The sequence below is a fragment of the Lathamus discolor genome, chromosome 3 (genome assembly GCF_037157495.1).
Source record: "Lathamus discolor isolate bLatDis1 chromosome 3, bLatDis1.hap1, whole genome shotgun sequence".
In the NCBI taxonomy this organism is placed as follows: Eukaryota; Metazoa; Chordata; class Aves; order Psittaciformes; family Psittacidae; genus Lathamus; species Lathamus discolor.
The window spans coordinates 42,784,349-42,798,139 of record NC_088886.1 but is presented as its reverse complement, the minus strand read 5'-3'; positions in this window follow the sequence as shown (position 1 = coordinate 42,798,139).

Here is a 13,791-nt window from a genome sequence, read left to right as displayed (position 1 = left end):
TCATATTTCCTGTGTACAAAAGTGGCTTTGCTTAATGCCTGGCAAATACAAGACCTTTTCTGTTGCCTCGTACTGAGCCTGCTAGCCTACCTAATCAGTCTCTAAGTCGGCCACCCTTGTGAAACATTTTTCACAGAGAGTCTTTGGCAAAGAATTGTGTAATGCAGAGGTTACCATTCCCTTAAGAAGTAAAATACCCTAGTGTTTGCCAGACCAATCTGAAATTATTCCTTTTTTTTTTTTTTTTTTGCAAACACGCTTTAATAATGAAGTAAAATGAAGTTCGTTGTAATCATATTCAAATTAAACAAGTTCTCTCGTGCTTGGAAACAGGTGCCCTGAAATGAAACAGCAATAGTTACCTGCTGCTTTGACTTAGGTTCTAGATATTTTCTTTAGACTGTGAACTGAACTTCCAGAATGATCTGCTCAGATGTCAGAAATGAGTCTGTTCCTTAGATAACGTGCCTCTTTGAGGCATTTTCTTTCCGTGCAAAAACTGCTTTCTGGAAGAAAAATCTTCCTCTATCTTTTCTCCGTCTCTGTGAATATCTCAGGAGAGTGAATGAATCTTTAGGGAATGAAGATCACTCTGACTCTTGATATTTAAATCCAGAAGGAAAGTAAGATTTAGCCTGACTACTAATGAATCATTACTGTTGCACTGGTAGCACTTGATGTGCAAAGGTCATCTGAATGCCACTTCCTGATGCCAGACCTAGAAAAACATAATGTTTAGCTGTCCGATGTTAAAACATTTGTATGATGTATATTTCACTCTGCCCAACTAACTGTTCAGATTTACTGCATAAAGTCTTCATCAATATGCCATCTGTTATAGCTTCAGAACCATGTAAAACATGTTTACATTAGTGAAAAACATTCATTGCTAACTATTGAGTGGGATGTGAACACAATGACAAACACTGGGGAAGGTTTGGCATGTTTTTTCTATAATTAAAAAGCTTAAAATGTGCTACCCAGGTTCTTTGATTTAACAGAAAATCATGTCTTTAGAAAGCTATTTTATTCCTTCTCGGTATAATAATAATTTATTACAAAACAAAACAAAACAACACCTCTGGGGAAGAATTTTGTCTTTGCTGGACATATTGGACAGTGTTATAAATATTCTTGTGATTGTTTTCTATAATTTATACCTCAGTGTGGCAAAGATGTATAGTCTAAGTATTAGTTTACCTTTGGTTTAAAGAACTGTTTCAACATAAAGGGTTTAATTTACCAGGTCTTTTGTTAATAATTTTGAAATCTAATGAGTTACAAAAATGTTATGCTGTGTACAGGCATAATGGTAGCAAAATGTTTGGCGTATAGTTGTCTGATAAATCCACAATCTATTAAATACAAATTAATTTAAACTGCAGTTTTATCTGGCTCTATTAAACCAGATCATGAATATTCTTGTTAGCATCCTGGGTTTCAACCAAGCTGGGGAGTATAGTCCTCTTTCCTTGCTTTTGTCATTAGACAGAAAGAAAGGGAAAGTTGTAGCATTAGGCTTTTTCCATTGCTTTATTCTTGTGATTTATTGTCTTTCTGTTCTGGGAATCTCTGGGAACAGCAGGAAATCTCTTAATATGGGAATGAATCAACTAATGTTTTTATCTGGCTCAGCATATCAGTGGATAGAGAAGGAGAAGGTATAGAACAAAAGTTTGAAATTCAAAGTCTCAAGTGCAAAAAATAGTTTACAAAATTCTTCTACTGGAAGAAACAGAATAGCTTAATACATAGTAACAGCACCAATTGGGTCTGGGGAAATCAAAGCCACATTTCTGCATGACTACTGTAATATTTTCTTATGCTAACAGAGAAATTTTTAACCACAGACATTTAAAATACAATTGAATGTCACTTCAATGCTTGCATGTCTTATGGCAGAGTATTTACTACAGTGGCTGAATTCTCTGAAGTGTGACCTTCATTTCCTCTCATATCTGAAAGGAATAAACTATGTTTCTTAAAAAAAATATATGTATGTGGGTATGTGAGTATTTAGATATATAAATTTATGTGAGTATATACTTTCTCATTTTTCTAGTACTGAATTCAAAACTTGCTAACATATGGGAAGGCCTAACAGAAACAACTGTTGTCATCTTTAATGCACGTTACAAAAGATTGTCTGTAACTCATTAAAGGCAAGAAATGATTCGCCTGTGGATAAGCCTTATAAACACATATATAAGTATGCATTTCTCGTAGCCAAAGATCTGATAGACAGGAAATCTTTGAAAATTTTAAAGATACAGAAGTAGATTTGCAGGTGTCTCTGGTATTAATAGTGATTTATGTTACAGGTAAGCCTTATGCCAAAGCATAGCCCTACTTCTTGTTTTCCTGTCCATCTTCATGCATCTTCCAAAGACTGTAATCTCCTGTTCCTGATTGCTCCCAGCTTTCAGCCATGTGTTGTGGTTGCAAATTATTATTTGGTTTTTTTCCCACCACACACTCATACATCTTTACCCCTCTTCTTTAGTTCGAGTTCACCAGAGGTAGCTGCATATGGGCAGGCACCATCAGAGATTGGGAACTTCTAGTATGAAAGATTAAATGCCACTTTCTGGAAATAAACATGAATTATTGCTATGATAAACGCAGTAACGTAAACTTAGTGTTTGCATCAAACTTTGCAGTGATCAAGGGTAGAAAAATATCTGGGACAGGTTACCTCAGAATATGCTTTATGTAAAAGAAGGCCAAAAATAGGGAGAGGCTTCTACCTTTTTAGCCACTGTCTGAAAAACAGATAATAAAGTACTGTCTTTTAACGCTCCCCTACTTTAAGTGACAGTCGATGTTTTAGAAAAAGCTGGAATGAAAGCTTTTCGAGAAATCTCTTTTCAAGCAGTTATTTACTAATGTTCCCAATAATATTGCATCCTCAGCTTTGGCTGGGCAAGAAGGGGAAAAAGGATGGATGGCAAATAACTGAAATTATGTGCTTTCTAATTACGATGGTGAATAACTGAAATTATGTGCTTTCTAATTACAATTCTAGGAATTAAAATGATTTGTTATGTTGTGACTTTAAGTCTTTCAGTTCTAATAAACCTGTATAAAAATCCACTTATTCTGGAAGAGATCTGTTATAACAGTGTAGCAGAAGAGTTTATTTTAAGCAAATAAGACACAAAAACCTATCAGGACTCTGAGAGCATACGACATGATTCGACAAATCCCTAATTTCTTCAAGAAATGTATCTCTAGGGAGAACAAGCTCCTGGGGACACACACACACAAAAAAAAAAATAATAAAATTAAACAATAGTCACTTCTTCATGGCTACTTGAATGCAAGCTGTCTCTCTTTGCTGCTTGTGTTTTTTCAGTACTTTCCCTATAGCATCTGAAGTGCTTCATAGCCTCATGAACTTGGTGTGTGTGTGGATACTGGCACAGCTATTCTGCAGGACACTCTTTTTTTGCATTTAAAACAAGCTGGTCTTCAGAGAATAATTTCATATCCCCAAAAGAAGTTTGTTAGAGGTTTGGGTGCCTTGCTGTACATGAAATGTCTGTCTCTATTGGGCAAAATAACCCCCATGGTTTATGTTTTATAGAACATAGTAACTGGGGGATCTTTACAACCACTAAGTCTTGATCTGGTAATGCAGCTGAGAATTAAATACATGAAGTAAAAGATAGTCAATCACTCATTAAGCATAGGTTTAGTGGGCTCCTGGTTCTCAATAAATTTTTTTTGCAGTTATCTTCTAAAGCTTTTGAAATGTTAAAAAATATACTAACACATTTTTTTATACTTTCTTCTCCAATGGATGAGTCATACAGATGGAATCTTTACAGTTTAGTCTTTTAACACTGAGGACAACCCCAGGGTTTGTCCTGTGGCATTTTCCAAGCTACATATTCTTATTTGATGCCCAAAGCTGTAGGAGAAAATCCAGTGAAATTTCAGGGCTGATTCTCTATCTCACACCCACTTTGACAGATAACCAGTTTTCATCAGATCACTGAAATTTTTACCACTAACTCTTGTCTAGTCTCTGCCATGTTTCAAGTCACTTTCCTGAATCCACAATTAGTTTTCTGGCCAATAGCCTAGTACAGAACTCCAGAAGACTGAAAGCATCTAAAATATTAGGAATTATCTTGTTTTAAGAAACAACATCTTATTCTAAGACTGTCATCAGAAATAGCTGTTTTCTTGTCCATGTAACTCAGTGAGCAGAGGGTATGCAGAGCATTCACAGCACTGACGTATGTAAAATGTATTTATAAGTATCTCCTCTGGAACCATTCTGGAAAATTTGTTGAAAAAGTGTTGAAATGTGTTCGGAGATTAGGCTTGTGGTTTGATCTGAAGTATGGATGCTTTTTAATAATGGGTCCAAAATGCTAATTGTCATATAATTTATTAATTGCAAGGCATTTTGATTCAGTGAGACTGGATTCACAACTACACAAAATAATTATTAGGTCAAAGGGGGAGATCAAGATCAGTGGTTGAAGGAAGGAATGTACAAGTTCAAACATTCCTTTTTCATTTATTTCTGTCATTCTAGATTGAATTTCTTAGACGTTGTTCATAAGGATTATAAGGGTTTTCTTTTTTATTTCTCACTATAGTAAGGGAAACGTTCGCCTTTTAAATAGCATGTCAATTACAAAATTTGAATTTAAAAAGTTTACCTAAAGGCAGCGTTCTTCTAAATTGATAATCTTCTTAATAGCTAAACACCACTACATGCAACTTGACATACTCCTAGTTGAAAATATTATCATAAAAATTCGTAGTGTTAAATGATATGTGCCTATAATTAACTCTCTTGTGACATGAAGTATATTTAAAATATCAAGAAAAACTGCTTTTGACAAGGACGTTATTTTGTCTTTCAAAACTACTGCCACTCTGATCAGAGATTATTTTCATAGAATCGTAGAATGGTTTGGGTTGCATGGGACCTTAAAGATCATGTAGTTCCAACCTCCCTGCCACAGGCAAGGACACCTTCCACTAGAATAGAGTGCTCAAAGTCTTGCCCAGTCTGGCCTTAACACTTCAATGGATGGAGCACCCACAACTTATCTGTACGACCCTTTCAAACCTTCACCACCCTCACAGTAAAGAATTTCTTCCTTATATCTAATCTAAATCCATCCTGTTTGCATTTAGAGCCATTCCTGCTTGTCCTATCACTACATGCCCTTGTAAAAAGTCCCTCTCCAGCTTTCTTGTAGGCCCCCTTTAGGTACTGGAAGGCTGCTATTTAAGGTTTCCCCAGAGCCTTGTCTTCTCCAGGCTGAACAAGCCAAATTCTCTCAGCCTGTCTTCATAGGAGACGTGCTCTGATCATCTTCACAGCCTCCTCTGGAATCACTGCAACAGGTCCACATCCTTCTGATTTTGTAGCCACCAGAGCTGAATGCAGTACTCCAGCTGTGTCTCTGAGATCAGAGTGGGTGAATCACCTCCCTCGACCTGCTGGTCATGCTCCTTTTAATGCAGACCAGGACACAGTTGGCTTTCTGGGTTGCAGGTAGACACTGCCAGCTCATGTTGAGCTTCTTGCTAACCAACACCCCCAGCTCCTCCTTTGGGCTGCTTTCTACCCAGTCTCTGCCCAGCATGTGTTTGTGCTTGAGATTGCCCTGATCCAGGTGCAGGACATTGCACTTCACACTGTTGAACTCCATGAGGTTTGTACTGGCCTGCCTGTCAGGGTCCCTCCTTCCCCCCCCAGTGTGTCAACCACACCAGCTTGGTGTCATTGGTAGACTTGTCCATGTTGCTGACAAAGATGTTAAACAGTGCCAGTCCTAGTACTGACCCCTGAGGAATGCTCAAAGCATTTTATAGGGCTTTGAGCAAATCGCATACACACTTCCTTCCTCAAAAGAAAATGGGCTTCGCAAAAATCCTGCTGTGCCACCCAGCATATTCAGCAAATTTGTTATATTCTTTTAGCAAGTATTATTTCACAGCTATGTATTTGAAGGACTAGATTTGTGCATGGAAGAGACCTAATATAAAATGCTAAAAAAAAAAAAAAACAAACCAGATATGTTGATAGCCTATTGCAACTCTTTGCCATCACATTTTTACTACAAGCAATTTTTAAAGAAGCAGTTAAGTTTAAATATGCTGTCTATTTCAGGAGATAAATTTTCATCATGTCTGAATGGTTTTACAGCTTGCTAAGGAAAAGATGGATTTTGAATATGAACTCTGTTCTGTGTGAGATATAGTTTGAACAACTGTGAACATTTCAAAATTAATCCATTCCAAATTGTTACTTCCCTCTCCTCATTAACGGTTTGAAGTCTTGCTTCAGAACCACACAGAGATATCTTGACAAGTTTTAAAAATAAAAGTCAGTGCTTGAGAGAGAATATTTTTATTCTTGTTAAAATTGTCTTGCTAAGTAAATATTGATCAGATGATGCAAAACCCTGCAGATGAATTAATTGCATTTGAGGAGGAGAGAGGAAGAAAAAACTGCTGCAGGGTACTATTAACTTATAAAACTATGATGAGAAAAACAGGCATGCACTGGAATTTGAGCTGGGATTCTGGTATAAAAAAAGAGGAGGTTTTAGCAAAGTCCTTTCAACCTATGAAATTTTCTCTCCCTCTTGCAGGGTTATTGATTAGGCCCACTTCAGCTGCAGGTGAAGTCTGCAGAAGGAGAGAGCTGATCTTCAGTCTGCCTCTACAGATCTGTTAACATCATTAGGTCTGGTTAGAGCCATAGCTTCTCAGCAGTTGTGCAGGTAGAGCTGTGTGAGACCCTGTGCACTTTGTTTGATCTTCTTAGCTCTGTGCTTCCACATTTTAAAAATATTGAAATGCTTATCAAATCTCTAGCCATATCACATCCAGTTTTGCCGCATCAGATAGACAGTTTTCAGTATGAGGTTTTAGCTATGCTTGGCTGGGATTGCTACCCTTGGCTTCCAGAAGAGGATGGTTAAATGTTTGTTATCCCTGAAACAGGGAGAGCGTCTGACTCTTTCCACAGAGTTTGGTGAACGGGGGTGGTTCTGGGGTCATCAGGATACAGGGATTAAGCAGCCTTGTAATCCTAGCTCATGGAGAGATTCATGCTGTGGCTGACCAGCAGCCAGTCCGGATGGGCTGCCCACATAGGCCAAGATCTGAAGTGACAGAGAAATAAAGAGCCAGGGTTGTGTGTACATGTAATATTTAATTATGTTAATCTCAAGAGATTTCATGTGATGACATCAGGTACAAGAAGCACGATAATTAGTTTCTAAACCAGTAATTGTTTACAGACCTACTTATTTATCCTCCAGTCATCTTGGTGTAAGTGCTTATAATCACAATTTCCTGTGTGCTATGAAACTTAGCACAAAATGTTTTGCCAGTTCCACGTCTATTTAGTTCTGCCTGCTTCCATGCCACTTTTTCATTCTTCTGTGTGTAATTTTGGTTCCACAGCTTTTTTAAAGGACAGAATTCTCAGCTGCTGAAGTTTGTGCTGTATGCTAAGGTAGTCTTCCTGAGAGTCTTCCATTCAAGGTCATGTGCAGGTTCTCTGTAGGTGGTCTCCAAATATCTTGGAAAATTTTCAGGTTCATCAGCAAAATCCAGGGTTCATATTTCTAAGGCAGGGGTATGTTGGCATTCATCACCATAGGCTTTGGAGAAATTCGGAACTGCTGAGTGCTAAAAGGAATATTTTCTCTGTCTCTTCCAAATAGATGTGGTTAAATTCAGAAGCTGATTATATAAATTATAGTGCAAAACTAATCTACAGCTTAATATTGAGTTACAGACAAGCAAATCAGCTTTGATTAAACACAACAGCATGAATTTCAGACATCTGCTATGTCTACCAAGAAATTAATATATTTTTTTTTATTCCCACTGGTGCACTTTTTTCAAAATAAGGCATTCAGTTTTGTCTTTGAATGAACATAAAATGTTCAGAATCTGATTTTTTCTTTACCTCGATATTTGTTTTGAACATGCTAAGGAAAATGTATTACATTCCTACCGGATTTAAAGGATGGATTTCTTTCTGGTTACCCGAGTTGTTCTGGTTTTAATTTGTTAATGCTGGCCAAGCTGAAACATCTCATTTGCTGGTTGGTTGTCTCTCTGTAATGCAGATTGTATTAAAAAGGATTCAAAACTTCATTAGGAAAATCCTGTTTGTTTGCTTACTGCAAAAGACAGACAAATAGCAAGAAAGATGTGGAACAAAAATGTGAGCAAACATTGGATATCACAGAACATATTCATAAATTCTTCAGAAATTCCTCCAAGACAAAAATATTAAGCTGATTTTAGCAGTTCTAGAAGCATTTAGCACATATTACAAGTTTTGGACTAATTTGAAGTGGTTTTGAGCCATCATACCTTTCCCACCCTGGTTCTGTTGAAGAAATGTGGGATGTTGTTTGGGAAAAATAAACGGATTAGATAGACTCAAAGTACCTTTTTACTTTTCATAATCACCAGAAATTAATATGTTCTTACGTATTAAATATGTTCTCCACTTATAGGAATTCAAAAGTACAGGATATTTATAACTTCTACCATCAAGTTTTACATGCGCTCTGAGTAAACTCCTGAAAGCAGTCATCTTTTGTCTCACTGCATTAACTTGTTTCTGTTAAAGAAACATTTCCTGGGTGCCCTTGAACCAGCAGTTAGCAACATAGCCCTTACTGACTGCACGGTACTAAGAGAGCTTCTTCGGTTCTTTATTTAAAATAGCATTTATACAGCACAATATACAACTTGTTTTCAGTTATCTGATATGGGCCACATACAGTAATCCCCAAAGCTGGCATCCATGTACCATTTTTATCACTTTAAGACCCAGCATATCAGTGTTTTCTGATTTCCTTATTTTTAAGCTAAATTCACCAAGAAATGTTCCCTGAAGATCTAGATGGTTCAGAAAGGTATTGCTTTGTTATGAGAACCAAACATCCTTTCTTCCCACATGGTGCTGTCTCATTTCGTGTTATTACTTTTTTTGCCTATACTTCTTATTTTTGAAATATATAAAGTTTAATATCTAGTACAAAAAGATCTTTATTTCTCTGCTCCCATTTCTTTATATGTGTTGCACATGCCAGCCCCTTTCTCCCATCTGCAAGAACAAACAAAAAGAAAGGTTCTTCGTAAACGTAAAAATTATCATCTCATGTAGAAAAGCAGGGTTGAGTTCCTGAGTCAGAGAGTGACTTTCCTGGGAACATCAGCCCACCTGAGGTTGCTCTCCATAGCCCAGTGCCACAGAGCCATGCAGCAGACAACGTTGGTCTGCTGGCTCACAGTTATGCCTGTCCTCATTACGCACCTTTTAGATTTTTCATGAAATGAGAATGAAGATAGTTTGGACTCGTAATTTGCAGACTGGGTTTGTAGCCATATGATTCAGTGTTGTTTCTATGCTTCAAGGAGGATTTAGTGCTTGTTTATCATACTCATGCTGGCTTTCAAAGCAGCCATAGGTATTTGGGAACTGGCCAGTATGATGACATTGTTGCAAATCTGCTGAGTTTCACAGCTTTAAATCACTGTAACTGAAAAAAGAAATCTAGAGATTAATATTTTCCTTTCTGCAGAAAAAAATATCCTTAAGGCTATGCAGTGAACAGAACAAACTCATCATTACTATGTACTGAGCCATGATATAGCAAGAATATCCTTAAGCTTTGAGAAATAGTTCTAGAAATGCATCACCAGATATTATATTAGAAAGCACACATTATAATATTCATTACAGTAGTAGAATGTGAACCGCATGTTATTGTAAAAGAAAATCCAATTTGCTGCCTACTGCCTTCAATTTGGTTTTGACAAGTACTCAATCTTTTACTGTATTTTTCTTCGTACATTTATCTTCTTGGGCATATTCTGTAATGTCTGCTTAGGGCAAAAAAACAATAATCTTTTCATTTAATTTAGAGAAAAAGCTCGTGTATTCTCTATGCTTACTAGGTACAACAATATGAAAACAAATCCCAGTTGCTAAAGATCCATTTGACAGTATGAAATAGATTCTGACTTTTTAATTTAGGCATAAAACTGCACAGGGCATATAAGGAATGCAGATTTACTGAGCTGTACCATTTATTTATGAGTGGTTGCAAGGGAATGATCTGCAGAAGCCCATATTATTTTACCAGTGATGGCTGAACTTAAGAGGGTATATAAAAAAAAAGTTACATTTGACCCTTGCAGAGCAACTATAGAATGTATCAAGTTTATATGGCTTTGTTAAAAATCTGAGAACTTGAATTCATGTTAATTTCCGCAATGAGTATTTCCTCAAAGTGGAACATAGTTTTAATTAAACTGAAGTTTGCAACTTCATAATTTAGCTCACTGCAAACTATGGGATGGAGGGAGGGAGGGAAGGGAGAATTTCAGTAGTAATTCAGCCAAATCTTAGCACTTATGCTGAATTGTGCTTGAAACAATACTGTGTGATCAAAGGGAAAATATTCTTGCCAAAGTTGTTTTAGATCTGAGGTTTAGTCTATTTTATGTCCTTTCTAAATAATAACCTGAATTTGTCCACTAGTCTTGTTTAGAAATGTCAACAGAAATTTTTTATCTTTCTCATGTTAATTTGAAAGGTGGTAAAAAAGCATCTGTAGTTTTCTTATTAGCTATTCCTCAGGTGCAAGTGTGATTTTTGGATAAGCTCAATTTTCCTAAAACATAAACACCAGCAGTGCCCTACTGCCCCAGACACGTGTCTCACATTTTAGGAAATAAACTTGTAGAAATTTTTGCTGTACACCTCACAGAATCCCGTAAGCCAACCACACTGAACTAGAAAACCATTTTTTAGCCCAATCCATCCACTTCCTTCCAGGAAAAAAAAAAAAATAAAATTCAAAGTTTGTTCTTTAAAATACTATTCAACCTGATGTCTTATTCCTTCAAGCAGCTTGCAACAGCGCTTTTCTTGTCTCCTCATTTATAATGTGGTATAGCTGAAGGGAACCCAAGTTAGATTCATCATATGTTCCTGGGGTAAACATGAGGCTAAATACTGGGACTATACCATGCCCTTATGTATTAGGGATTGTTTTCAGTGATGGCAGAATAATTCTAACTATTTTTAATCTCCTCAAACATGAAGGAGGCACCAAAGCTTCAAGCAAAAGTAACCATAGCCACATACAGAGATTTATTTTATTCTTCAGAACCAAATACTGCATTCCTGGCTCAGTTTAACTCCTATTGATTTCAAATATAATTTGTCTGAGCCGGTCTGTAGGATTTGACCATTGGGAAACTTGTCTGCAAGATATCAGACTTTTGATTTCCTTGCTATAAACATCTGATCTGTTTTATGCACTTGTGAGCCATTTATTTTTCTCATCAAGGCATTCAGTCACTGTGGAGATAAGTGTGATTTTAGGAACTGTTGTGTCACATATGTTCTGGAGCTCTGCTCTCAGTCAGTACATTTGCAACCAATTGTAAGTACTTCTGCGTGACCTGAAGATGCCCCAAGGGCTGAAATTTAGCCAGCAAGTACAGAATTGCAATTCTGCAAATCCCACTAGCTTGCTGCATTACCAAGAGTTTCCCAGGACTCGTTTTGGCATAAGAGTTTCTTGAAACTCTTAGCATACTGTTTATTGGTCTGTCCAAAGCTGCTTCAGTTGTGACAGAGATGAACATCTTGTGACTGAAGCCTGATTTGGATTATCTAGGAAAAAAATCCAGGTTAAAAATACAGGTTTTCTGTCACTTAAATCACTGAAAGGCTCAAAATTTAGAAGTCAGAAAAACACCCAGTGCTGCCTTCTGGCCCTCTTCCCTTCACTCACATCCTTACAAAAAGCCTTCCTTGAATGTACTGGCATCTGTTAGTTTCTCTTGTGATCCCAATGGTACTGATGCCCCTCTGTGAAAAGGAGTCAAGAATAAGAGTGCCGGAACCAGGGCATGCTACATCAGTGCCTCTGCAGTTACAGACTAAAGAAGGCGTTTTTGTACCCCTTTGGCCTAAGGAGGCCATTAAAGTCTAGAATTCTGCATGTTCTGAAATTGCTGTAATATTAAGTTACTGTAAAAGAGCATGATTTCTCATGCTGCTCAGTGTGTTTTAGGTTTGCTGCTTCACTTTGAAGTCAAAATTATTTCAGTTTCCTAGAAAATTTTCTTTTTTTTTTTTGTTTGTTTGTCTTGTTTTGTTTTGCATAAATCTCCTAATTCTTACCCAGTCTGGAAATGCACAAGAACTTCAAAACACTTCTTGGTGATTTAGTCTTGTAAGTCTTCAGTCTGCATCGGCCAGTTAACAGTCCTACTATCATCTGTTGACTTCCATCTCTCTTTGCTGTAAAGCTTTTTGCCACAGAAGGCCTCTCACAGTAATCAATAAGTTTCATATACAGAAATTGTGCCAAGGTAATTAAATAACAACTCTATTTCAAATCAATTTAAATTCATCTGACTTTCAGAAATGACAGTTTCTACTGTGTAAAACCAGTGAATAAAGGCCTTTTGAATACTTAAATCAATCCCAACTTTGTTTCATCTTAATCTTCAGAAAGCAATTCCTGCAAATGTCAATACTTCCCCAGTAGATTAGGTGATGATATCTCTGTATATGTTAGCTTCAGAGATACATTTGTATCAGATCAGTTAAATTACTGTAATTGCTGCTTTTCAACGTATCACAGACAGAAGCAGTTTTCTAGCATGGTGTTTGAGATAAGGCGTGTGTTTACTGTAGTGGTTAAGTATTGCTATTAACATAACTAGATTTCTCCTATTGTTTATTGCAAATATGCAGCTGCTGCCATAGGTTTATCAGCTGATGATGATGATGATGTTATATCGCTATACAAATGGATATTTTGTACAGTTGAGAAGATGATTTTTTATTGCTTTGTTTTTTCTACGGGCCTGATTTGGACCTGTGCAGTACAAATGCACAGGCGCAAGTAATCCTTTTCCCTTAATCAAAAGCAGAGAGTGGAAAGAAATAATGTAACAACAGGTTACAGAGCAAGTCTCTGACATAACAGAAACCATCTCTACAGAGTCTTATCCAGGTAATGCTATGCAAGAGGGCATCTGCAGTAAACAAAATTGCTTTGTATCTTTTTCATGTCTGAGAGGTTGCTATTATCTGTCTATAAACATCAAATATGTGTTTCAGTTCATATTCACAAAGATGTTTGTGATAAAATGACAGCTAATGTGTGTTCCTGAATTATGTTTGTTTAGTTAGCGCTAGGCATCTACAATTCTGACTATAAAAGTGACTGTCATAAAAATATCGATCTTTATATGTGTGTGGTGATAGTAGTCATCCATGCTGATAGGTTTTATATTAATAATAAAGATAAAAGAACAGGAATTAGGAGGTTCCATTGCTGTATATAGCCAGCTAGTCATTTGGATCTGAGGGATCAGGTGACTTGTATTCACTGAAAAATAACAATCCAAATTACTAAAATTAGTAGAAAATACATAGTATTTGTACCTTGTTGAAAAACTGCACCTGGCAGAGACAGTTAATTAGTCTGGGGTTTGCCCACAAAGCACTCATTATGTGCTCAACTGAAACAATTAGCTTGGGTTATAATATGCATTCAACAAGACTCAAAGTTCTTAAATTTAAAATTTCATTTCCAGATAGTATAGTAATTTGCCTGAGCTTTTAGTGAGAATTGAAAACTGTCACAAATTACACTGCTTCACAGGTAAAATTATAGTCACAGTAGGGATTTGAACAACAGCTATCTAAATGCTTACTCAGAATGTCTAGTGGGCTCAGCTCAAACTGCTGCA